Source organism: Macaca thibetana, chromosome 1 (assembly GCF_024542745.1).
Source record: "Macaca thibetana thibetana isolate TM-01 chromosome 1, ASM2454274v1, whole genome shotgun sequence".
NCBI classification, from domain to species: domain Eukaryota; kingdom Metazoa; phylum Chordata; class Mammalia; order Primates; family Cercopithecidae; genus Macaca; species Macaca thibetana.
In genome coordinates, this window is record NC_065578.1 from 170482189 (window position 1) to 170509280 (window position 27092).

Here is a 27092-nt window from a genome sequence, read left to right on the forward strand (position 1 = left end):
TTTAGAACCAGATGTTTCTTACTAGATTTCTACAAACAGGAACACAATCTCACCCTAAAAGCACTGCTAAAGGAGACTCCAACATTCAGACAAGGTAAGACCAATAAGCCACAGGATATTTTCCAACATCTTGCCCCACTGGCTAGTATACCAGAGATAGAGAGATTTACTACATCTCCGACCACCCCCAGAGACCTGGAACACTTGACTCTTCCTACCCTCTTCTGTCCCAGTGCATTACTTTAGGAAGAGTCTAACTTGATTGTTACTTTTCCTTTGAAAGCATCTGAAAAAAGAGAATGCTTATTGATCGTCACCTTTCAGATTTAATCAGTTTGTTAGAGTGAGAACTCAGTTTGCTGCACGTTTCACACACTATTAGACAACAGCAGGGTAGCCACTGGAAGTACAAATGGAAGATCTACCAAACCCATTCTGGTTTATTTTAATGCAACTATGAATAAGCCTTGGTTTTAAAACAAAAGATGAGCCTGAGACAAATGCTCAAGTGCAAATGCAAAAGTGAATAGGACATCAGAACAATAGGCATAAACCTGGACCACTCAGGGAAACTGGGATGTAAACTCACTCTAAGGAAAGGGGTCCTGTCATATCCAGGAAAGCAAAAGAGGGTCAATATTGCTAAAATGTGTTGAGCAATGACTAGAGCAGCAGGAGATGAGATCACAGAGGTAGAGATGAGCCAGATAGTGCAGGGGCTTCTAGGCCATGGTAACGGTTCTGGATTTTATTCTAGGTATAATGGAAAGTAATGGGAAGATGTTCACCAGGGAAGCAACATGATCTAATTTGCATTTTGTAAGCAAATCAGCTTGCTTATAAAGTTATATATTCTACATGAAAGCAAACTGATTCTTGCTTTCATGTAGAATATAGCATTTTTGGTAAAAGAATGATGGATGGGCAAATAGAAGGAAATTTCAGCAGCCCAAGGTAAAGATGATAATGGCTTAGACTACCATGATAAAGAATGGAAAGAAATGGTTAGATCTAAGATACATTTTGGGGCTGCTGATGAGATTAATTTGGGGTGTGAGAAAAAAGGTAACCATTAGGTTTCCAGCTTGAGCAACTGGGTGAGCTATTGTGTCATTTGCTGATGAAGGGAAGATGGTGGAAGAACATATATGGTGGGGAAGCAAAAATTCTGTTTTGGACATGTTAAAATAGAAATGAATGCCATTTTTAGACAGAGAATTCAAGGGAGAGGCTGGAGCTGTAAAAATAGATTTTTGAGAATGAATATAAAGGTTGTATCTAAAGATTTGAAGAATGAACTCACAGTGAGCAATTAGTTAGGCAAGAACACCAGAACAATGTAATGCTACAAAAGAAGAAAATGCTTCAAAGGGAAGGGATTATTAACAGTAGCTGTGTGCTGCTGAGGGCTTAAGGGCAGAGAAGTGACATTGGATTGGATGTGATGGAGATTATTGATGATCTTGCTTAGAACAATTTCTGTGGAATGGTGGGGACAAAGTCCAGTTAGATCAAATTGAAGAGAGAATAGGAAGTGAGAAAATGGAGAAAATGACTTTAGACATCACTTTGGATGTTTCTCTTGGAAAGGAAGCAGAGAAATTAGGTTGTAGCTGCAAAGGAGGTGTGAACAAGGGAACATCTCTTTTTCATCCATCTATCCATTCATCTATTTATCCATCCATTCTTCCATTATGTATAATAATCCAATTGACAGGCAGTAATTATATATATCAAGTCCTTGAAAAAGTCATAGGGGATCCAGAGCAGAAGGGGACAGTCATCTATGAGCAGGAATACCTTATCTATTGGGAGAGGAGGAGAAAAGGTAGAATTTACTAGTAGGAAAGGTGTATTTAATGGTAGGAAAATGAGGGCGTTCCCATTGCATTCTTTCTCCTTGCTTAATGAGGTATGAGGTCATTAGCAAATAATGAGAGGGATGGTCAGGAGTGTCGTGTATTTGAGAAGGAAGAAAAATGCGTGAAATAGTAATTTGGATAGTAGGGGAACAAATATACCAGAAAAGTGTAGTGCAGTGCCCACCAGTGTTGAATGTTCATTTAAGATTTGAGATTATGAATGTAACAATGGAATTTTTTAGCTTTATTGTGTGTTTTCTTCATTTCTGAGTTAGATGCAGAATATGCAAGATGCTGTATTTAAATAGGGCCAGGGCTGGGCGCCGTGGCTCACGCCTATAATACCAGCACTTTGGGAGGCAAAGGTGGGTGGATCACCAGGGATCAGGAGTTTGAGACCAGTCTGGTCAACATGGTGAAACCCTGTCTCTACTAAAAATACAAAAATGAGCCAGGCGTGGTGGTGGGCACCTGTAATCCCAACTACTTGGGAGGCTGAGTCAGGAGACTTGCTTGAACCCAGGAGGCAGAGCTTGCAGTGAGCTGAAATCGCACCATTGCATTCCAGCCTGTAGCCTGGGCAACAGAGTGAGACTCTGTCTCAAAAAAAAAAAAAAAAAAAAAAAAAAAAAAAAAAAAAAAGCCAGTATTTTTGCTGAGTCCTACAGAGAGAAGAAGGTGTATAAGAGCAGTGGCGTAACGGAAGTGTGGGCAGTAGGGGTGGTCTGCCACGGAGCAAAGTTTTTCAGCGTTGGCAATATTTAGAATCAGCAGCATGTGGTAGTAATAAACAGCATTTGGACTTTTAGTTGGTTTTATTATTGTTTTAAAATTCTCTTTAGGTAATATAGCCTTTATTGGCTTCACCTGAGAAGGATGACTCCCACTATGAACCCTCCCTGGGCCACTATAAGGGAGTTACGAATATTTACAGAGAATGGAAATGAGGATTATGCTGACTAACATGGAATCCAAAGAGATGAATAAATCTACCTCCAAAGGCTATTCCTTAATTAAAAAAAAATCCTTTCACATTAGGTACCCCTCATACTTATAATCCTATCTAAGAAATGTTATCTCCATTTTACAAATAAGAAATGGAGGAGGTTCACAGATGTGTAAATTGCTCAGGCCAGTGGATGAGCAATAGGCATGGTTGTAAAAATCTAGATTCTTTTCATCCATGGCTTTTGTGCTTTTCTCTCCACCGAGGTACCTTTCCTCAGCAGAGGAAGTCCTCTCATTTTTCTCATGTAAAAAAGCCACAGGCTATCATAGGAGAATTTATGATTACTATCAGGATTGTTGGTTAAATAAAAGAATGTGAGGCTGGTAAATATAGTTTATTTATATAAATACACAATAGGAGACTTTATCTCTTTAATATGTGATCCAGAAAATAGAATTTTGTAAAGCTGATGATGAACATTTTACATCTACTCAGGGTTACAAGATAATCAGTTCTATGTGGCCCTCTCTGATAAGCCATTTCACCTCCTTCCCCCTAAGAGACGGTGTTTAGCGTGTGTGTGTGTGTGTGTGTATGTGTGTGTAGCAGGTAGCATCTGCAAAACTTAATTGTACACTTGTGAAGCAATGAATGTGGAAAAGCAAAAAATATCTTAGTATTATGCAAATAGTTTTGATCTTGTAGATTCCCTGAAAGAAGAGTCTTAGGGAGCCTCTAGGGTTCTTCAGGCCACACATATATCCTAGAACCACTGCTCTAAGATACATACTGAGTGGAATTTTGTGGTTGTATGTGAAGGACTGAATGATATACCATCCCGAAATATGCTGGGTTGATGTATTGACTACGTTGAGTTGAAAACATGGCAGAAATGATAGTTTCAGAAAGGTCTAGCCGACCTATCTCTTCCTGCAGGCAGCAAGCCATAACGACTCCTCTGGGAGGAGCACCTTCCCAGTACCAGGGCTAGAAAATAACCCTTATCACCAGAGACTGGGAACTGGGGGCTACAATGAGCCTTCATATACTTACTGTCCCTAGTCAGATTTTCTTTGTCCTGTCATTTCTTCTCAAATTTATCATTATTTGTCTAAAAAGTATAGAAGCATTTTTTTTTTTTTTTGCCACTTCTTTGGACTTTACTCTTTGGTGAAGTCCCCATGTACATGCAAAACTAATAAAATGTGTATGCTTTTGTTTTGTTAATCTGCCCGGTGTCAATTTGGTTTATAGATTCAGCTGAAGGGCCCACGTAAGAGCTTAAAGATGGTTAGAGGTGATCTCTAACTCCCCTAATTATAGTGAGTACATCTTTCACACACTTCCAAACTTTTCCAAAGTGCTTGTGTCAACTTAAACTCCCATCAGTAGTTTGTTAGAGTTCCCATTCCTCTACATTTTCACAGACACTTGGTATTATCAGTCTTCTTAATTTTTCCCTTAACCTTATGGGGTTTAAATGGTATGTTACTGTAGCTTTAATACATCTTTACATAAATATTAGCAAAGTTGAACATGTTTTCATACATTTGTTACCAATTTAGGTTTTTGTTTCTATGAAAGATCTGGTCATTTTCTCATTTTTACATTTTGTTGTTTGTCTTTTTAAAAAGCTTTATTTAGGTATAATTGATAAAAATATTTCTATATATTTAAGGTATACAGCTTAATGTTTTGGTTAAGTATACATTATGAAATGATCATCACAATCAAGCTGATTAACATACCTATCACTTCAGAGTTACCCCCTTTTTTTGATGAAGACACAAGATTACCTTCTTAACAAATTTCAAGTACACAATATAGTATTGTTAACTATAGTTAGCATGCTTTACATTAGATCGCCAGAACTTATTCATGCTGCATGAGTGAAACTTTATATCCTTTGTGTTGTCTTTTTTCATACTGATTTTATAGATGTTCTTTATATATTCTGTACTGTCTTTGTCAGTTATATGAGTTATAAATTATTTCTTCTACTCTGAGCCTTATCATTTTATTATTTTAATATTAACTTTTAATATTTTAAGTAATTGAATGTAAAATAAAATTTTACAGTAGTAGATTTTTGGGTCTTATTTAAGAAAATATTTTTTACCTTGATGTTATCAAGGAATTTTAAAATATTTTCTTCTAAAGTCTGTAAAATTTGATGTTTTTATATTTAGTTTTAAAATCTACCTGGAATTTACTTTTGTGTATGGTTTAAGGTAGGGACCTTGTGTGAGTGTGTGTGTGTGTGTGCGTGTCTGTGCATACGTGCCTGCATTATTTATTGAATAGTGTACTTTGCTTCCTTCCTATATGGCAAAATATCATTACAGAATGGCATATAGCCCTCTATTGTTGTATATATAAACATTTCTATTCTAATTTGTTTTATGTAAATTGATGCCTCTATTTATATGTTACATATTTCTTTATATATCTAAAAAGATTAGTATTTATGTGTATGTATATATTTATTTATAGTTAGGTCATTTCCTAGATCCTGTATCTATGATTCACTCTAGACGGCAGCCTGGGCGCTATTGTTTCTTTACAAAAATTATTATTTTTATGGATACATAGTAGGTATAAATATTTATGAAGTACATGAGATATTTTGATAGCGGTATGTAATGTGTAATCATCACATAAGGGTTAATGGGATATCCATTACCTCAAGCATTTGACCTTTTCTGTGTTATGAACAATCTAGTTGTATTCTTTTAGCATTTTAAAATGTACAATAAGTTACTTTCAACTGTAGTCACCCTATTGTGCAATCAAATACTAGGTTTATTGATGGATTGATTGATTTTTAATTTTTTCAGAGAAAGGGTCTTGCTCTGTCACTCAGGCTAGAGGGCAGTGACAGGAATATGGCTTACTGCACCCTCTAAGTCCTGGGCTCGAAAAATCCTCCTGCCACAGCCTCCTGAGTAGCTGGGACTACAGGCACATGTCACCACTCCTGGCTAATTTTTAAAGTTTGTTTTGTAGATATGTGACTTGCTATGTTGCCTAGGCATAGGTATCAAACTCCTGACCTCAATCGATCCTCCCTCCTTGGCTTTCCAAAGCACTGGAATCACAAGTGTGAGCCACCATGCTCAGGCTTTAAATAGTAGATCTTATTTATTCTCTCTAACTATATTTTTGTCCCGTTAACAATCCACTCTTTCCTTCCACACCATCCCCCACTACCCTTCCCAGCCTCTGGTAACCATCATTCTACTCTCTATCTCCATGAGTTAAATTGTTTTCATTTTTAGTTCCCACAAATGAATGAGGACATGTGAACGTTGTCTTCAGCACCTGACTTCTTTCACTTAACATATTGTCCTCCATTTCCATCCATGTTGTTGCAGATGACAGGATCTCATTCTGCTATTATGGCTGAGTAATACTCCACTGTGTATATGTACCACATTTTCTCCACTGTGTGGATAGAAACTTAAGTTGCTTCCTCTATTGTTTCTTGAGGAAAGGTATAATTCAAAATATTTTTGGGGTTGAATCAATACTGAGGCCTGGGAGTCAAATTACACAATTGAATGAAATATAATTAATTAAATATTTCTGACAAAGGTTGATACTATAAAGTGTACCATAGGCATGTATTAACTTATTTCCATGAATAAGTAAAATTATCTGAAGAAGAGAAACCCTGGGGGTGAGATTTAGGGCATTATATTTAGATAATAATATTAAATTTTTTATTTGCATTAATACTTGATAAAGCCCTCAGTAAGAGGCATTCAGCATAATCCCTCCAGTACCATTGAGCATTCTGAGACATTCTGTTACCTAGAATGTGACAGTCAAGTGAGAAAGTTGGAACAGCTTGTTTTTTCCTAAGATAATAAAGGTGTGAAGAAGAATGCTCAGGAACATTTGGTTCAATCTCAGTCAGGAACACTGAGACTGTTCTGCTGATTACTTTGTTTTATTTGTTCCCTCAGGAGTCCGCCTTTAAATAATCTTTCAGAGAAGAAGTGTTTTTTCTTTCACTTCGGGAATTCTACATGAGGGAATGTGTGGGAACAGAACTGGATCAGAGAGGCTCCAACAAGCTGCATCCCCCTCTGCACACCCCACTAGGTCCTAAGACTCCTGAGGCACACATCAGACTCCCAAAGTCAGGAAGTGGGGATGTGAGGTAGTTTGAAAATTCTCCCTTGGTAATTCTAATATGCCTTCTTTCACCTTGCACTATCTCACTCCCTACTCCCTCCTGAAAAATCACTCTTCCCATGCCAGTAGTTAACAACATAACTCTTCTATGCTGAAAAAGGAATGCAGTTAAAATCTTTAGGAATTTATGTTGGGAAAAGGTGCTGGGCTGAAAAATGTAGCCTTACATATATCTGAATATATATATCGTAGATTTTCATTAGACCTAAGAGCTGTTTTAAATAGGGTTTATATTTCTTTAGGAATACATCAAGATGATGGGCAAGTGCATGTATTTTTGGTTGTCCTGGGAGACCTAAGTGTGTGCTTCCACTGCAACCACTTCAGCTTCACTGAAGTAGTGCAGAGCTGAATGACTTGGATTCCGAACATACCGGCTCATTCAGCTAAGTGAGACATATTAGCAATTAACATACACATTTGCACTTATAGACTTAGCCTAGTAGATTTTGATGCCACCTGGAGTTATGCTTACATCTTTTTTTCATTCTATTTATTGTAATTGATAAGATTCTGCCTTATCCACAGTCCTTTTTGACACTGAGTGCCATTGCTTTTAATATGCAAATCTGATACTTTCACCTTATCACATATACTTCTTAATGCAAAGAAACTGATTTCTGATACTTTTTGTATATTGTTCTCAAATGAACAAATGACATTTAGACCTCTAGGTGCTGTCCTTTCCTTTCCTATTTGTGAAAGAAGTCACTTTAACAATTCCTTAAAGCTACTGCTACAAGTTAATGTAAAGAACCTCTATCAGCACACTCTTCTTAAATTCCTTGATCATTAGTTGCACTGAATATTACGTCTTGCCATAATCACTCTTTCTCAGTTATTAAGGATATCTAAAATACAGGATAAACTTTTACCACAAACTTGGAGTAAGAAGGTGAATTAGCTCAAGTATCTCAGGGTGTGTTTATCAAATATTAAGCATGTAGGCAATCAGAACTCTTAAATAATCTGTGACTGTCAAATTAATGTAAATAAACAACAGTCTTTATTCTCCCACAGGACCACATTCAAAACTGTGGAATGGTGCATCATATTTCAAGTCTCATAGCTTCCCTTTTGTCTTCACTTCCATCCTCATTAAGGTCCTTACTAGAAGCATCTCGGTCATTTGTTCCTCTCCTGAGGCTTGTTTTCATGCGCTGTTGACGCTAAAACTTGAGGCCAGGCAAAGAACCTCTTCTGAACCATCCCAGCAGAACTGCCATTGTTCTGTGACCCTACTGGAGGCCACACGGAGACCATTAGCTGCTTCTCACCTTCCTTGTTCTGTACCTTTAAACACATGAAAACCCAATACCCCTCCCCCTACAATCTCCTTTTCCATTTTTCCTTAAATTTCTGAGATGGTCCTTGAGAATTTCTCTGTAGTATATTTTTCACTTCAGTCCATTATACACTGAGGTAGTTTCCCTTATGGTGTTTTAAATTGAACATGGTAAACATAATGTCTAAGGATAATGAAGAAAAAGGGAGAAAGTTTTGCTTAATCTATAGACTGATGACTATGGAGATTTCATTTTATAACATACAGCAAAATAAGGAAAATTCTTAAAAGTAATTTAGAAAATAAAATAGAAAGTCTAAATTAATTTCATGGTGTAACAAAAAGTTTAGACTTTGATAAAAGTCATCCCAACACCACATCCTTTATAATATGGGACACAAAATCTATTGGAGAAAGGTCAGTTTGAATTTACACAGAGCTTAAGACCCCAACTACTTTTTATTTTGATGTTCAACATTGTTAGAATATCTCTCATCACCGAAATGAGAGATGAGGAATTCAGGAGTTTGAACTGGTGACAGCCTCTCCTGGGGCGGGGTTGGCTCTAGGCATTGTATATGTCTGACTCAGCCACTATAGCATTGTGTACATACCTTGGGATTAATGACCGAGACTTTAAATATAAAATAAAAAGCTGTAACACTGGGAGGCCACAGCTACAGTAACTTGGGACAAACATAGCTGAGACTAACCCTGGGAGCTGAGACTTTGCTTTTCCCTGTACACTCTGAGAAGCTACCATCTGATCAGAAGAGATATCACTATTGCAGTGAATAAGGTCAGCATGTAATCTTCCTGTTTTCACAGCAGCACCATACGGCAGTGACAGCGCCTTCTGCAAGAAGAGAAACTCTAAACCGACTACAACAGTATCATTTCTGTGTTGAACCATAAGTCACTGAAAACCCACTGCAACCATGCTTCCATAATAGTAGCTGGAATCTCCAATTCTAGAAAGAAAAGGTAATAATTCCTCTTATAATAAAACCTCAAAAATTAATTTCTTCTTATTAGAAAAACTATCATTTATGCTAATAGCACAAGGATAAATTTCCTAAATGAAAAGTCAAATGGAAGGATAATTGTTATCTACAAATGTGATTTTTTGTGCCTGTTCTCATGACTATATATATATTTTCTTTTGAGATAGAGTCTCTGTTGCCCAAGCTGGATTGCAGTGGCACAATCTCAGTTCACTGCAGGCTCCACCTCCCAAGTTCAAGTGATTCTCCCATCTCAGTCTCCCAAGTAGCTGGGGCTACAGGCACGCACCACCACGCCTGACTAATTTTAGTATTTTTTGGCAGAGACAGGGTTTCATCACATTGGCCAGGCTGGTCTCAAACCCCTGGTCTCAAGTGATTGGCCTGCTTTGGCCTCCCAAAGTATTGGTATTACAGGTATGAGCCACCATGCCCATCCTCATGATCATATGTTAATTTGTAGACAACATGTAAAAATCAAATCATAAATCAACTTCTTTATGTAGAAAAAATACTAAGGAGTAGTAATTTTCTTCACTGGTTGAAAGGATAGACAGGATAACTTCTAAGGCATTACTAACTAAGCTAAACATTGGGCATGAAATTTATTGATTTCTATATCCTTATTAGTCTCTGAGAAGGCTTGCCCAAAGTGGGAGACTCCCTGGATTTGGGACTTTTCACTTTGGTTACAAGATCCCTTATAATATTAAGCGTTACCACCACCTGGCCAAGTACTAGCTATAAAAAGTCACAGAACTTTCTAATTAGGGGTGCTGTAAATGCTCAATAATTAATATACAGCAGCTATCTGCACTGGGAGTTGCATGGAATGGTTCTTAGTTTGTTGGTCCAGGTCTCAATGTTTAGATTCAGTAGCATCAATATAACTTGCCAACACAAAGTACTTCCAACTGTAAGCCATGCTCCTTCCCACACACATGCTGTCTAGCTTGAGGCTGCCGGGCAGACGTGTGTGTCAAATATTGATGACAATTCACACAAACTTTGTAAAAGAACCACTTTTTCTTTCCCCTTAAAATAATGTTGAAGTAACGTACATGTAGCTTTGAGGAGGAGGCAGGCACATTCAAGCTCATGGAGAAGACTGATAGCACAGGTAGGTACTCGTGAGAAGTGAATGTAAATCATCAGACAGAACATACTCAGGAGGCACTGTCTAGCATAGGTAAGCCTTGCAATTGTTATTTAATATGGGAAAAGCATAAGAATGAAGCCTGACAGATACGGCCTTAACCAAGTGATCAAAGTTAAAATCACCAGAGATAAATCACATTAATATCATCTGTCCTCTGACATGATGCAATGAGAAAGATGCTTCACCTAGTGGGGTTCTTTGTAGAAATTCATAACCTCAGTGCAATAATAAGAAATTGTGAGGCAAATGCAAAATGAAGGCCATTCTACAAAATGCCTAGCCAGAACTCTTGAAACCTCACTGTCACACATTGTGACTTTAACAGAGAAGTATTGTTTCTAAGGGTGAATAAGCAAATTCGAAACATGGTGAGGAAGGAATGGAGATGGCAGATTCTTTTAGTAAGAGAATGAAGAAATTGTTAGAATTACTACAAATCATAACAAAAATATCACCACTCTTTGTAACACCACATAAGAAGGATTCTGAGCCATGAAAATGACTGTTCTCAAAATATATTCTCCCAGTATACCACTGCCATCCTTAAAAGATGAAGGCAACTATTCTTTAAAAGCCCAAAGGATCATGAAGCTAAACACTGGGATTTTAAAACAAAATGCTGCAAAAAAAACAAAAAACAAAAAACAAAACTTTAGAGAGGCCACTAAATATTCTAGGTAGCCTCTTTTAAAGGAACTGACCTAGTATGATGCTAGTAAACCATGTTTATGCTCAGTGAACTTTGTGGATTCCCTAAGCTGTTTTTTTTCTGAATGTTATGTTCTGACATCATGTAAAATATGTGTAACAAAAACACTGAGGGCAAAGAATCAAAACAATTTGGACAGATAACATCTTTGAGACAAGCTGATATTGCTTGCGTTTGAGAATTACAGAGGGAAGGAAGATGAGATGGGTCATTGGTGTCTTCCCACAACTTCATAAATCTGCTGACAATTGCCAAATTTGGAAAGTCAAGTGAAAACAGATGGGCAGAGTAAGAAAGATCAGAGGATATCTTTGACAGTCACTTCTGGTAAGAGCTCTGGGAAATCTGCTCATCTGAAGTCTAGACAATGTGATACAGAAGGTTTTGTGCCTGACAATTTTATCTGAAGTCAGGAAGGAAAAGAAGCCCTTACTAAATCTTTGATAAATTGTCCTGTCAGTGTGTTCACAAATTGCAGAACATATTTCTTTTACCAGCTGTGCAAATGTAATATATGAGAGGCCATATATTAAAGTTATAATTCAGTCACTTCAGAGACTCTTTGGAATATATAAACACTATACCTATTTCTTTTCTATTTTTATGATTGGCTGGATGACTCATTTTTAGGCTAGCGTCCAACCTAGACTGAAGGTGAGCTGTTCACTAGTTGGCACAGACTTTAGCACTGGAGAGAACTTTACCACTGGAATGAATCTTGGCAGTAACTTGCTAGCTGAGGAATTGTGGGCAAGTCAGTTAGCTTCTCTAGGCCTCAGCTATCAGAGGAAGACAAGAGTGGGTTGAGTGTTGTGTGTAAGCCAGACATAGATATCAAGAATGATACCAGTTTTTTGACTTGAGCAACTGGAAGGATAAAGTTGCCATTCATAGAGGTAATGGTTTGAGGCTGGGAATCAATGTTTGGGGTTGGTGCTCAGTGTTGGCTATATTAGATGTAAGATGTCTAGAAGACACCCAAATGAAGTTAAGTAGGCAGCTGGATAAGTTTAGAAAGAGGTTGGGAGAGAGATAAATATTTGGGAGAGTTGACAGCATATGGATAGTAATCAAAGCCATCACTAAGAGACTGAGTGCAGGTAGAAAAGAAGCATTCTGAGGACAAGACATTGGAGACCAAAAGAGGAATCTATAAAGAAGTGGTAGGGACAAAATTTGGAGTGTATTTACGACAATGAGAGGTGAAAGGAAAAAGAATTGGAGATGTTGAATATACATTTTAGGAGTTTGCTGCAAACAGAGCAAAGAAATGGGGCTGTAGCAGGCAGTAAAAGGGGCAGGCAACTTTTTTGTTTTGTTTTTGGCTGTGAAAAATAGCAATATTGGTGAGCGGATAAAAACATTTCAAAGGTTTTTGCATCCAGGCAGTATGGCTCCAGACAGCATGCTTTTAATGTTGTGATCTACAATTCTAGTATGATAGGATATACATATCCAGCATGAAAGGAAGGATCAGTGATAGAGGACAGGAAATGGAGAAATGCTGGGAAAAGTCCTTGGGCAGCCACAGAGGAGGGGGATCTCATTTAGTTCTGCTAGGAATAGAGACATTTCTAGATTTTTAACTGGAGAGAAAGAAGGCAATATGGGCACAGAGAGAATTAGGTGAATTGTTGTGGTGGGGGACATTCTCTTTTAATAGAATCATCTAAGAGTAAGAGTGAGAAAGAGCTGTTAGAAATTTGAAAAGAGGGCTGGGTGCAGTGGCTCACGCCTGCAATCCCAGACCTTTGGCAGGCCGAGGCAGGCAGATCACGAGGTCAGGAGTTCTAGACCAGCCTGGCTAACATGGTAAAACCTCGTCTCTACTAAAAATACAAAAATTAGCCAGGTGTGGTGGCACATGCCTGTAATCCCAGCTATTTGGGAGGCTGAGGCGGGAGAATTGCTTGAACCTAGGAGATGGAGGTTGCAGTGAGCTGAGATTGCACCACTGTGCTCCAGCCTGGGCGACAGAGCAAGACTCTGTCTCAGGAAAAAAAAAAAAAAAAAAATTGAAAAGAGAAAAGCAGTTAGGAGAGTAGGAGAGTGAATAATTAGGAAAATACGATATCGTTGCTGGGCAGCTCTAAAGGCCCTCTCCAGGTAGTGCTTAGAACACACAGAGGATTAGTTCTTTTAATTTATGTAAACATTTCAGCCTTCCACATCATCTAAAGAGCTTTCAAATAATTATAAGTCTTGAAACAGCAATGCTCTACTGAGACTAAATTTCTATCAACTTTATCATTTGTGTTGAAGTATACGTTTGATCTGTACTAGAGCTAGAGATATAGTTTGAGCTCATGCATTGCAGTGGGCACCAGGCCTTGTCTTCAAGGTCAAAGACTAAGAAATACTTGATGTAAATAATTTCTATTTGGATATGAATTAAACATTTCCAACTAAACACATCCAAAACAGAACTCTTTCATCTGTTTTCCTCATCCTCCAGCCTTCCTGCCTCCTCTCCCATCTCGTTTTGAAGCTCCTCAATCTCAGCAAATGTTACTACCATTCATTCAGTTGCTTTAGCCAAAACACCTGTCAATATGCATTCAAATTATTTCTCAAAAACTCTTCCTTCCTTTCATTCTCACTTATGTTACCATGACTCAAACCACTCCACTTAGATTACCATAAACTCCTAACTGATCTCTGTGCTTCTACTTGTGGATCTGCTACAAGCCACAAACAAGGCAGAGTGGTCCATGTCACCCTGTTTGTTTATTGCCCTCCAGTGGTTTCCCATTGTGCTTAGAATAAAATCTGTACTTTGCCCACATGGCCGTGTCTGAGCTTGCTTTTCTGCCTGCTAAGTTCAGCGTGTCCCACATATGCGTCGTTTACTAGATTTTAGCCATACAGGTCATCTTTTTTTTTTTTCTTTCAGTATTTTGTACAAATTAAGTGCATTCCTGTCTCAAGGACTTCATAACTATATTTCCTTTGCACAAATCCTAATCTCTCTGCTCTTTGCATAGCTAGTTTCTTCCAATTGTCTTCCAAAGATATTTTTTTTTTCCTCAGCTCAAATGCTATTTCCTCAAAGAAATCTTTCCTGACCATTCTGTTTCCTGGTGCTACTAGAAAGAAGTTAGTACAGGAATCTTGTCAGTCGCTAAAACAGTGCCTGGTACATGAGGGTCATCCAGGAAATAATTTGAAATGCTGATGAAAAGATGAAAGCAACACATGGATACTTTGTGCCTTTCAAATTTGTTATTTGATTTATCTGTCAGGAAACTATCTTTTTGAGTCGTGAATGAGTGGTGGATGATTTTGTTGAACTGTAAATCATAGAGTTAAATGTAGGCTCTCTGGGACTATACTACCTGGATGCAAATGACTGGCTCTATATAACTTTGGGTGAGTTACTTAACCTCTCTGAGCCTCAATTTCCTCATCTGTAGAACAAAGTCTAGTGATAGTAATGCATACCTATAGTGTTTTTTTAAGGATTAAATGATTTAATTTAGCATAGTGCATGGCATAGTAAGGACTCAGTAAATATTACTTAATATTAATTTTTAATTCATGAATAACTCATATTATTTCCTATTCAAAAAATCAGTAGCTGAGAGAAAATAAAAAATGATGTAAATAGCTTTTCATAGATATTTGAATATGCTGCATGTTAGGAAATACGTGAATTTAAATTATCTTAAAAGTTCCCCTTTGATGAAACTAATATATTTATGCAGAAAAATCACTGGCTCAACAAAATATTAGCAAGTCAAATCCAACAATGTATAAAAAGAATTATATACCATGACCCAGTGGGATTTATTCAAGGTATGAAAAACTGGTTCAGCATTTAAAAATCAATTTATGTAATTCATCACATCAGCAGGCCAAAGAAGAAAAATGGCATAATAATATCAATAGATGCCAAAAAAGCACTTGATGAAATCCAACACCCTTTCATGATAAAAACTGTCAGTTAAATTAGAAATCGAGGCGAAATTCCTCAATTTGATACATAAAGAATATTTACAAAAAACTCTACAACTAAAATCATACTTAATAGTGAGAAACTAAAAGGCTGACCACTAAGACCAGGAACTAAACAAGGATGTCCCCTCTTAACACTCCTTTTCAGCATCATACTAGAAATCCTAACTAATGAAATTAGAAAATAAAAGGAAATAAAAGTATACTTACTGGGAAGGAAGAAATAAAACTATTTGTTTGAAGATGATATGATTGTCTATGAGGAAAATTCAAAAGAATCAACAAAAATCCTCCTGGAACTAACAAAGGATTACAGCAAGGTTGTGGGATACAATGTTAATATATGAAAGTTAACTGCTTTCCTACTTACCAGCAATTAGTAAGTGGAGGTTGAAATAAAAACGCAATATCATTTAACATAGCATCTAAAAAATACTTAGGTATATATCTAAATCTAAAAAAATGCACAAAATCTATATGAGGAAAACTAAAAATATGATGAAAAAATCAAAGAGGAACTAAATAAATGGAACACCATTCCTTGTTCTTGGATAGGAAGACTTAATACCATCAACATGTCAGTTCTCCCTAACTTTGATACATAAATTCAGTTCACTTTAAATCACAATCCCAGCAAGTTATTCTAAAGTTTATTTAAAGAGGCAAAAGACCCAGAATATGAACACAATATTGAGGGAGAAGAAGAAAGTTGAAAGTCTCACACTACCTGACTTTAAGATTTACTGTAAAGATACAATAATCAAGACAGTGTGATAGTGACAAAAGAATAGGCACATAGATCAATGCAGCATAATGGAGATCCTAGAAATAGACTTACATAAATAAAGCCAACCGATCTTTCACACAGGAGCAAAGGCAACACAATGGAGCAAAGATAGTCTTTTCAACAAATGGTGAGCAAACAACTGGACAGCCACATTAAACAAGTGAGTCGAGACACATACCTTACACCAACATGAAATCAAAATGGATTACAGACCTAAATGTAAAATGCAAAACTATAAACTCCTAGAATATAATGTAGGAGAAAATCTAGATGACCTTGGATATGGTGATGACTTCTTATCTATAACACCAAAGACATGATCCATGAAAGAAAGAATTGATAAAACTGAAATTCATTAAAATGAAAAGCCTCTTCTCTATGAGAGACAATATCAAGGGAATGAAAAGACAAGCCACAGGCTGGGAGAAAATATTTGCAAAAGATATATCTGATGAAAGACTGTTATCCAAAACACAGAGAACCCTTAAAACTCAACAACAAGAAAACTAACAACCCAACTAACGAATGGTCCAAAGAACTTAACAGATACCTCACTAAAGAAGATATACAGATGGCAAGTAAGCATGTGAAAAGATGCTCCACGTCATATGTCATCGGGGAATTCAAATTAGAACAATAATGAGTTACCTTTACACGCCTGTTACAGTGGCTGAAATCCAGAACACTGACAACACCAAATGGTGGAGAGGATGTGGAGAAACAGGAACTCTTATTCATTGCTGCAAAATGGTATAGTCACTTTGGAAAAGGGTTTTCTATTATGAGTTGGACAGTTTCCTACAAAACTAAACATACTCTTACCATAAAACCCACAATCATCGCTCCTTGGTATTTACCCCAAAAAGCTGAAAATGTGTGTCCACACCAAAATCTGCACATGGGTGTTTGTGGTACCTCTTTTCATAATTGCCAAAACTTGGAAGCAAGCAAGATGTCATTCAGTAGGTGAATGGATAAATAAGCTGTGCTACATCCGGACAATGGAATATTATTCATTGCTAAAACGAAAAAAACTGTCCAGCCATGAAAAGACATGGAGAAAACTTAAATTCATATTACTAAGTGAAGGAAGCTAATCTGAAAAGGCTACACACTGTATGATTCCAACTACAATATAACATTCTGGAAAAGACAAATATACGGAGTCAGTAAAAAGATCAGTGATTGCTAAGGGTTAGGGGTGAAGCAGGAAAGACTAGGCAGGGCACAGAGGATTCTTAGGGCAGTGAAAATACTCTGTATGAAGCTGTAAAGGTAGATACATGTCATTATGCATGTATTTAAACTCACAGAATGTACAACACCAAGAATAAGCCCTAATGTTAGCTATGGACTCCGAGTGGTAATGATGTGTCAATGTAGGTTCATCACTTGTACCAAATGAAGGGGGAGGCTGTGGAGGTAGGGTGTATATGGGAAATCTCTGTACCTTCGATGCAATTTTGCTATGCATCTAAAACTTTTCCAGAAGAGAGAGTCTAGTAAAAGAAAAAAGATTATTGACTCCCTGACTTCAGCTTTAAGACGAATTCAGTGTAATTTGGTGAAAACTCTAACCGTGTCTGGCAATGTCCCATAAAAGGCCAGTCCATAAAATTAAACTGATGATTAGGAAAACCATTTGGAAAATATTGTTAAAGCTTCCAGTGGAGAAGTTTTTCTATAAAGTTTATAGAAAACTTTACAGAAGTTTTTCTATAAAGGCACATTTATCTTGCTCAAAAGAAAGTGCTTGAGAGAGGCTTATCATACAAACTGACTAGGTTTAAAATGTTAACATTCTGTGAAGAAATAATTGCATATGTCTCCTTAAAATTTGTTTTACTATATGTAAATCATTGTTTTAAATTGTGCAGGGTGAATTAGGACTTGTTTTTTTAAGAAAAGAAAGTCATTAACACTAGTCATCAAAATGTTACTACAAATCTCAATATTAGAGCAAAACATAATCACTAGCTTTCGGCACAAACTTGTTTTCAAAATAGATTCGAATTTCAAAATTAAAGGGAGAAGAGAAAGCTAAAGCTTGGTCACCAGGGGAGCCTTCCAGCTTACTTAGGTTTTATTCTTTTTCTCTTTTGAGAATACAAAAAGAAAAGACCTGAGGTACCATTTAGGACACAACCCTTGGGCAAAAAGGGTTTTCTATTACAAGTCTATATTGAAATTCAAGTGGGCTCAGAAAGTCAATGCTTGTTTTCTGAAAAGGCAGACAAAACGGTTCCTGGTAGCCTGCCCAGCATTCAGACTCTGACCTCAGCCCTACAGCAGAGCAGGCTCACGTCTGAAGAATAATACAGGTGCCAGACCAAGATCTACTTAGCTGAATAGGTGTTGAAGAGGTTTGCAGCAATATGCATTACCACAGCCAGGACAAAGGAAGCAGGAAGAAGATGGTAACTATGCAGAGATTTCCAAGCAATTGAAAATAATAAAAATGTATATAAACTCTCTTAAGTTCATTGGTACCTAGTGTTGATATAGGAGTTAAGAAGAAATCACTTAGGCAGATAGTAAGGGTATGGGAGTCCTCGATAAGGCTTTCCTTTTTAATGAAAAGCAGCTCAAAATCATTTTCTAACAAAGAGCAGCATGTAAAGTCAGGCTGCAGACATAAGACAAGCAAGCTGGGAGCTTTCACAGGTGAATGCCAGGCAGAAGCTAAGGACTAGACATGTTCAAGACGGCAGCTCCATCTTCCCTTCTCTTTGTCAGCCACGTATACAGTAAGAAGCAGACAAGATGGTGCAGATCAACTGCACTCTCTTCTCTAACCTCTCTCACTATCCCTCAACCTCTTTCTCCTTTCAATCTTGGTGCCACCCTTCAATCTCTCCCTTCTCTTAATTTCAATTCCTTTCATTTTCTAGTAGAGACAAAGGAGACACGTTTTATCCGTGGACCCAAAACCCCGGCGCCAGTCATGGACTCTAGAAGGCAGCCTTCCCTTGGTATTTAATCATTGCGGGGACGCCTCTCTGATTTTTCACCCACGTTCCATTGGTGTCTGATCTCCATGGGGGCGCCTGCCTTGATCATTCACCCATGTTCCCTTGGTGGCAAGTCAATTGTGGGGACGCCTGCTTTGGCTGCTCCCGACCCCCTTCTCCGTGTCTCTACCCTTCTCTTTAAACTTGCCTCCTTTACTATGGGCAACCTTCCACCCTCCATTCCTCCTTCTTCTCCCTTAGCCTGTATTTTCAAGAAATTAAAACCTCTTCAACTCTCGCCTGACCTAAAATCTAAGCGTTTATTTTGTTCTGCAATACTGCTTGGCCCCAGTACAGACTCGACAGTAGTTCCACGTGGCCAGAGAATGGCAGTTTCGATTTGTCTATCCTACAAGATCTAGATAATTTTTGTTGAAAAATGGGCAAATGGTCTGAAGTGCCTGACGTCCAGGCATTCTTTCACACATTGGTCCCTCCCTAGTCTCTGCTCCCAATGAGACTCATCCCAAATCTTTCTTCTTTCTCTCCTATCTGTTCCTTCAGTCTCCACCCCAAGCTCTGAGTCCTTTGAAACCTTCTTTTCTATGGACTCATCTGACCTCTCCCCTTCTCCCCAGGCTGCTCCTCACCACGCCAAGCCAGGTCCTGATTCTTGCTCAGCCTGTGCTCCCCAACCCTATAAATCTTTCTATCATCTCCCCTCCTCACACCTGGTCTGGCTTACAGTTTCATTCCGTGACTAGCACTCCCCCACCTGCCCAGCAATTTCCTCTTAAAGAGGTGGCTGGAGCTGAAGGCATAGTCAAGGTATATTTGCCTTTTTCTCTATCAGACCTCTCCCAAATCAGCCAGTGTTTAGGCTCTTTCTCATCAGACCCCACTAAATATATACAGGAATTCCAATATCTAACTCTGTCCTACAATTTAACCTAGAGTGACTTAAATGTCATCCTAACTTCTACCCTCTCCCCAGATGAGGGGGAAAGAGTTTTTTCTCTGGCCCAATCTCACGCTGATAACCACCGGCTTCATGAGCCAGACCTCCAGGAAGGCATTAGAGCAGTTCCCCGAGAAGATCTCCAGTAGAACTATCTGGCCGATTCCCCAGGTATAGCTAGGCGAGATTACATGGTTTCCTGCCTAGTTGAAGGGCTTAAAAAGGCAGCTTACAAAGCTGTTAATTATGACAAACTTAAAGAAACTACCCAAGGTAAAGAACCCAGCCCAGTTCATGGCCTGCTTAGCGACAACCCTTAGACACTTTACCGCCCCAGACCCAGAGGGGCCTGAAGGCCGTCTTATTTTCAATATGCATTTTATTACCCAGTCCCCTCCTGGCATTAGAAAAAGCTCCAAAAATTAGATTCTGACCCTCAAACCCCACAACAGGACTCAATTAACCTTGCCTTCAAGGTGTACAATAATAGAGTAGAGACACCGTATTTCTGAGTTGCAATTACTTGCCTCCACTGTGAGAGAAACCCCAGCCACATCTCCAGCACACAAGAACATCCAAACACCTGAACCGCAGCGGCCAGGTGTTCCTCCAGGACCGCCTCCCCCAGGAGCTTGCTACAAGTGCTGGAAATCTGGCCACTGGGCCAAGGAATGCCTGCAGCCCGGGATTCCTCCTAAGCCGTGTCCCATCTGTGCAGGACCCCACTGGAAATCAGACTGTCCAACTCACCTGGCAGCCACTCCCAGAGCCCCTGGAAGTCTGGCCCAAGACTCTCTGACTGACTCCTTCGCAGATCTTCTCGACTTAGCGGCTGAAGACTGATGCTGCCCCCTCATCTCGGAAGCCTCCTGGACCATCACAGATGCTTTAGGTAACTCTTACAGTGGAGGGTAAGTCCCTACCCTTCTTAATCGATACGGAGGCTACCAACTCCACATTACCTTCTTTTCAAGGGCCTGTTTCCTTGCCTGCATAACTGTTGTGGGTATTGACGGACAGGCTTCTATACCTCTTAAAACTCCCCAACTCTGGTGCCAACTTGGACAATATTCTTTTACACACTGTTTTTCAGTTATACCCACCTGCCTAGCTCCCTTATTAGGTCGAGAAATTTAAACTAAATTATCTGCTTCTCTGACTATTCCTGGGCTACAGCCACACCTCATCGCTGCCTTTTTCCCCAGTTCAAAGCCTCCTTTGCATCCTGTCCTGTATCTCCCCACCTTAATCCACAAGTATAGGATACCTCTACTCCCTCCTTGGCAACAAATGATGCACCCCTTACCATCCCATTAAAACTTAATCACCCTTACCCCCACTCAACGCCAATATCCCACCCCGCAGCACGCTTTAAAAGGATTAAAGCCTGTTATGACTCGCTTGTCACAGCATGGCCTTTTAAAGTCTATAAACTCTCTTTACGATTGCCTCATTTTACCTGTCCAAAAACCGGACAAGTCTTATAGGTTAGTTCAGGATCTGTGCCTTATCAACCAAATTGTTTTGCCTATCCACCCCGTGGTGCCAAACCCACATACTCTCCTATCCCAAATACCTCCCACCACAACCCATTATTCTGTTCTGGATTTCAAACATGCTTTCTTTACTATTCCTTTGCACCCTTCATCCCAGCCTCTCTTCACTTTCACTTGGACTGACCCTGACACCCATCAGACTCAGCAAATTACCTGGGCTGTACTGCCACAAGGCTTCACAGACAGCCCCCATTACTTCAGTCAAGCCCAAATTTCTTCCTCATCTGTTACCTATCTTGGCATAATTCTCATGAAAACACATGTGCTCTCCCTGCTGATCATGTCCTGCCAATCTCCCAAACCCCAATCCCTTCTATAAAACAACTCCTTTCCTTCCGAGGCATGGTTGGATACTTTTGCCTTTGGATACCTTGTTTTGCCATCCTAAAAAACCATTACATAAACTCACAAAAGGAAACCTAGCTGACCCCATAGATCCTAAATCCTTTCCCCACTCCTCTTTCCTTTCCATGAAAACAGCTTTAGAGACTGCCCCAATACTAGCTCTCCCTGATTCATCCCAAACTTTTCCATTACACACAGCTGAAGTGCAGGGCTGTGCAGTCTGAATTCTTACACAAGGACTGGGACTGCACCCTGTAGCCTTTTTGTCCAAACAACTTGACCTTACTATTTTAGGCTGGCCATCATGTCTCCGTGCAGTGGCTGCTGCCGCCCTAATAGTTTTAGAGGCCCTCAAAATCACAAACTATGCTCAACTCACTCTCTACAGTTCTCATAATTTCCAAAATCTATTTTCTTCCTCACACCTGACACATATAATTTCTACTCCCCGGCTCCTTCAGCTGTACTCACTCTTTGTTGAGTCTCCCACAATTACCATTGTTCTGGCCCGGACTTCAATCCGGCCTCCTACACCTCACCCCCATGACTGTATCTCTCTGATCCACCTGACATTCATTCCATTTCCCCATATTTCCTTCTTTCCTGTTCTTCACCCTGATCACACTTGGTTTATTGATGGCAGTTCCACCAGGCCTAATTGCCACACACCAGCAAAGGCAGGCTATGCTATAGTATCTTCCACATCTATCATTGAGGCTACTGTTCTGCCCCTCTCCACTACCTCTCAGCAAGCCGAACTCATTAGCCTTAATTCAGGCCCTCACTCTTGTAAAAGGACTATGCGTCAATATTTATCCTGACCCCATATCCTGCACCACCATTCTGTTTTATGAGCTGAAAGGTTTCCTCGCTACACAAGGGTCCTCCATCATTAATGCCTCTTTAATAAAAACTCTTCTCAAGGCCACTTCTAAAGAAAGCTGGAGTCATTCACTGCAAAGGCCATCAAAAGGCATCAGATCCCGTCGCTCAGGACAATGCTTATGCTGATAAGGTAGCTAAAAAAGCAGCTAGCGTTTCAACTTCTATCCCTTATAGCAGTGTTTCTCCTTCTCATCTGGTCACTCCCACCTACTCCCCCACTGAAACTTCCACCTATCAATCTCTTCCCACACAAGGCAAATGGTTCTTATACCAAGGAAAATATCTTCTTCCAGCCTCACAGGCCCATTCTATTCTATCGTTATTTAATAACCTCTTCCACGTAGGTTACAAGCCGCTAGCCCATCTCTTAGAACCTCTCATTTCCTTTCCATCGTGGAAATCTATCCTCAAGGAAATCACTTCTCAGTTGTTCCATCTGCTATTCTACTACTCCTCAAGGATTGTTCAGGCCCCCTCCCTTCCCTACACATCAAGCTCAGGGATTTGCCCCTGCCTAGGACTGGCAAATTGACTTTACTCACATGCCCCAAGTCAGGAAACTAAAATACCTCTTGGTCTGAGTAGATACTTTCACTGGATAGGTAGAGGCCTTTCCCACAGGGTCTGAGAAGGCCACCGTAGTCATTTCTTCTCTTCTGTCAGACATAATTCCCTGTTTGGCCTTCCCACCTCTATACAGTCCGATAACGGACCGGCCTTTATTAGTCACATCACCCAAGCAGTTTCTCAGGCTTTTAGTATTTAATGGTTCCTGGTTTTACCTCAAACTGCCACCCTTAAGTCTCTCTTTAAGTGGATAGAAGACCTTCAGTGACAAAGTACACTCCAATACTTTCACCTTGATGAAGTCCTATTCCTTACCTTTATACCTACTCCTATTCTGGTTCCCATTCTTATGCCGCCCTCTACCTCTCCCCAGCTATCTCCACCACCCTATCAATCTCACTCACTCTCTCCTAGCTGTTTCTAATCCTTCTTTAACAAACAATTACTGGCTTTGCATTTCTCTTTCCTCCAAATTCAAGGAGGCCCTGACTTACTCACTGCTAAAAAAAGAAAAAAAAAAAAAAAAGTGGGACTCTGTATATTTTTAAACAAAGAATGTTGTTTTTACCTAAATCAATCTGGCCTAGTATATGACAACATAAAAAAACTCAAGGATAGAGCCCAAAAACTCACCAACCAAGCAAATAATTACACTGAACCCCCTTTGACACTCTGTAATTGGAAGTCCTGGGTACTCCCAATTCTTAGTCCTTTAATACCTGTTTTTCTCCTTCTCTTATTTGGACCTTGTGTCATTCATTTAGTTTCTCACTTCATACAAAACTGCATCCAGGCCATCACCGATAATTCTATACGACAAATGCTCCTTCTAACAACCCCACAATATCACCCCTTACCCCAAAATCTTTTTTCAGTTGACTCTTTCCCACTGTAGGTTCCCACGCTGCCCCTAATCCTGCTCAAAGCGGCACTGAGAAACATCGCCCATTATCTTTCCATACCACCCCCAAAAATTTTCACTGCCCTAACACTTTACCACTATTTTGTTTTATTTTTTCTTATTAATATAAGAAGACAGGAATGTCAGGCCTCTGAGCCCAAGCTAAGCCATCATATCCCCAGCGCCCTGCACGTATACATCCAGATGGCCTGAAGCAACTGAAGATCCACAGAAGTGAAAATAGCCTTAACTGATGACATTCCACCATTGTGATTTGTTTCTGCCCCACCCTAACTGATCAATGTACTTTGTAATCTCCCTCACCCTTAAGAAGTTTCTTTATAATTCTCCCCACCCTTGGAATGTACTTTGTGAGATTCACCCCCTGCCCTCAAAACATTGTTCTTAACTCCACCGCCTATCCCAAAACATATAACAACCAATGATAATCCCACCACCCTTTGCTGACCCCTTTTTCGGACTCAGCCTGCCTGCACCCAGGTGAAATAAACAGTCATGTTGCTCACACAAAGCCTGTTTGGTGGTGTCTTCATGCGACATGTGAAACACAAGTCATTTTTTTTTTTTTTGTTAAAGGATTTTGAGAGAGCCAATTTGATGGATATGAGTGGTTCCTAAATAGTACTTCATATTAATGTGACCAAAAATCTGAACATACTGAACTTTAAACAACAGAGAAAAAAAAAAAAAAACAGAACTAATTTGTTCAAAGAAATTCAGGTAATTCAGGCTGATACTAGGTGTATGGATTGACTAGGAGCTACTAGAAAGCTGAATTTTCTTTCACCACTTGAATGTTCTACCTCCAATGGAACAAAAAATTTTAGAAAAATTCAACAGTTTCCAGTGAAAACAAAGCCACAGTTTCAAAGATGATTTGAAGTTTCTGAGTGTCAATTATCTTCAGTTTTTTGCAGGCATATTTCTTGAGCTAGAAGCTGTCTGAATTATTAGGTACCCATCTTTGATGGAAGAAAGGAAAATGAATCTTTAAATTCCTAGACTTTCACTTTTTGAAATGAGTGCATCAATCCTAAGAATATCCTTACGTTTTTGGAACTATGACCAGACTATAGACCTAAGTCCATGTTCTCTTGTGTGAAATTGCTGAAATCAAAGTAAAAGCTAATATGACTTATAAAAAAAATCTTGAGTCACAAGTGAGATATTCTGTAATAGAATTCATTTCTTTCTACCTGCCACTGGGCCTCAAAAGTATGAAACTTTTTTTTTTTTTTTTGTGGGGTGACATGATCTCGCTCTGCTACCCAGGATGGAATGCAGTGGTGCAATCCTAGATAACATAACCTCCAACTCCTGGGCTTGGGATCCTCCACGTCAGCCTCCTAAATAGCTAGGACTACAGGCATGTGCTGCCAAGCTTGGCTAATTTTGTTTTTTCTTTTTTTGAGATAAGGTCTCACTGTGTTGCCCAGGCTAGTCTTGCAGTCCTGACCTCAAGCAATCCTCCTACCTCAGCCTCAGGAAGCAGTGAGATTGCAAGCATGAGCCGCTGCACCTGGCCTAATGTTTTCAATAAACTTTATCAGAGTTAAATTATGAACAATATTGGTCTTATATGGTAAAGTTTTGTATACATAAATTCAATTAAACTTTTGGAATCACTTTGCATTATTTATAACATTCTATTATCAAGTTAATAAAAACGTCCAAAAGGCTCTGCTGAAAAAGGATTTTGGTTGGGTAGCTCACTGTGAAAAACATCTTTCTGTCTTCAGTGAGAAACTGTTTTTCCTTTGTTAAGTTGCTTTATATAGTCAATAAAATTTAAGTCATCAAATATTATACAGTTCTTTGTCTTCAAGAATCGGTATATGTTGTTCTAATTAAGAAACGCCACTGAAGAGCTTCTAGGAAGTTTCTGCATTTTAGCAAACTTGAAACAAGAATACCTACATTTAAGTGAAACATGAGTACAATGCCCTGAGTTGGGGAAAACGTCCTGTAACATATAACATGAAGATTAATTTTGAGTAGTACAAGGGAAATGTCAAATTGGAACAAAGCAGTATCAGGAACTTAAGGAAAGAATCATTCATTTAAGCAGCTGTAGCCAGTGATCAGAGAAACAAAACTCTCTAAAAGAACAATAAATAATGCATGCTCTATCTCAAGCTAACCATGAGCATAAATGAGTTTGCAGATAAATCCCGGATTTCATTTACCTCTATCAATTGTCCTAATTTACGTGGTTTATCACTGTAATCCTAACACATAATTTTCAGTCTACGTGAACACACCAGAATAGCTGCTTCTAAAAAGGAATCATTTATTTATTTTCCATACTTAAAGACTCACAACCCAATGAATATCATATTACTAAAGTAAAATAAAATTTCTCCAAATGCGTTTTGAGACTATTTTTGTTTATATCTTTGTAGTTTTTAAAGACAATTTTATGTGGATCTTGGGATGAATAAATTGTTCACTCTTGAATCTTTTTGTAAATTTACTCCTTTTTCCTCAAATAGTTTTTCTAAATGTCATAACCCTACATTCATTTATTCTGTAAATGTTTATTGAGCACTTACAAAAAGCTAGTACCTATGTGTTAGGATTACAGTGCTAAACCATGTACATTTTATTCTTGTAGTTATAGAATTTGGTTTGGTGTGATTTTGTTTAACCTGTGCTCTGAGAAATGCTGAAGGTTTTAGGAGATCCCTCAAGGGACAATTGATAGAGGTAAATGAAATGGGAGGAGACGGGCTGGGAGTTCCTGTTCTGTCTCTTCTTGAAACTTCAATCAACTGCACATTTTCTTTTTACCCATTAGCTACTTTGAAAGATTTCAGTTGCATAAAAGATCCTGATGCCAACCCAGTGTAAAATTCACAATCTAGTTAGTCTAACTATTCCAAGTCCTACCTTTCCCAGTCTCTTTCATTTTTCGCTTATTGTTACAATGGATCATAAGACATTGTCATTACATTCTTGAGGTTTAAAAATCGAACAGTACTTTATATGGTTTCAACTAC

General features: G+C 38.8%; 1 long non-coding RNA gene across 1 annotated transcript in view; it reads left to right on the forward strand.

Annotated features, from left to right (window-relative positions):
* LOC126950030 (uncharacterized) overlaps positions 1-24590 on the forward strand; it is a 38190-nt gene extending 13600 nt beyond the window's left edge. The window contains exons 2-4 of the long non-coding RNA XR_007724031.1: positions 9125-9280; positions 20537-20710; positions 24207-24590. This is a non-coding gene — a long non-coding RNA (uncharacterized LOC126950030). The remainder of the gene's footprint in view (positions 1-9124; positions 9281-20536; positions 20711-24206) is intronic.
* Positions 24591-27092: the final 2502 nt, after the last annotated feature.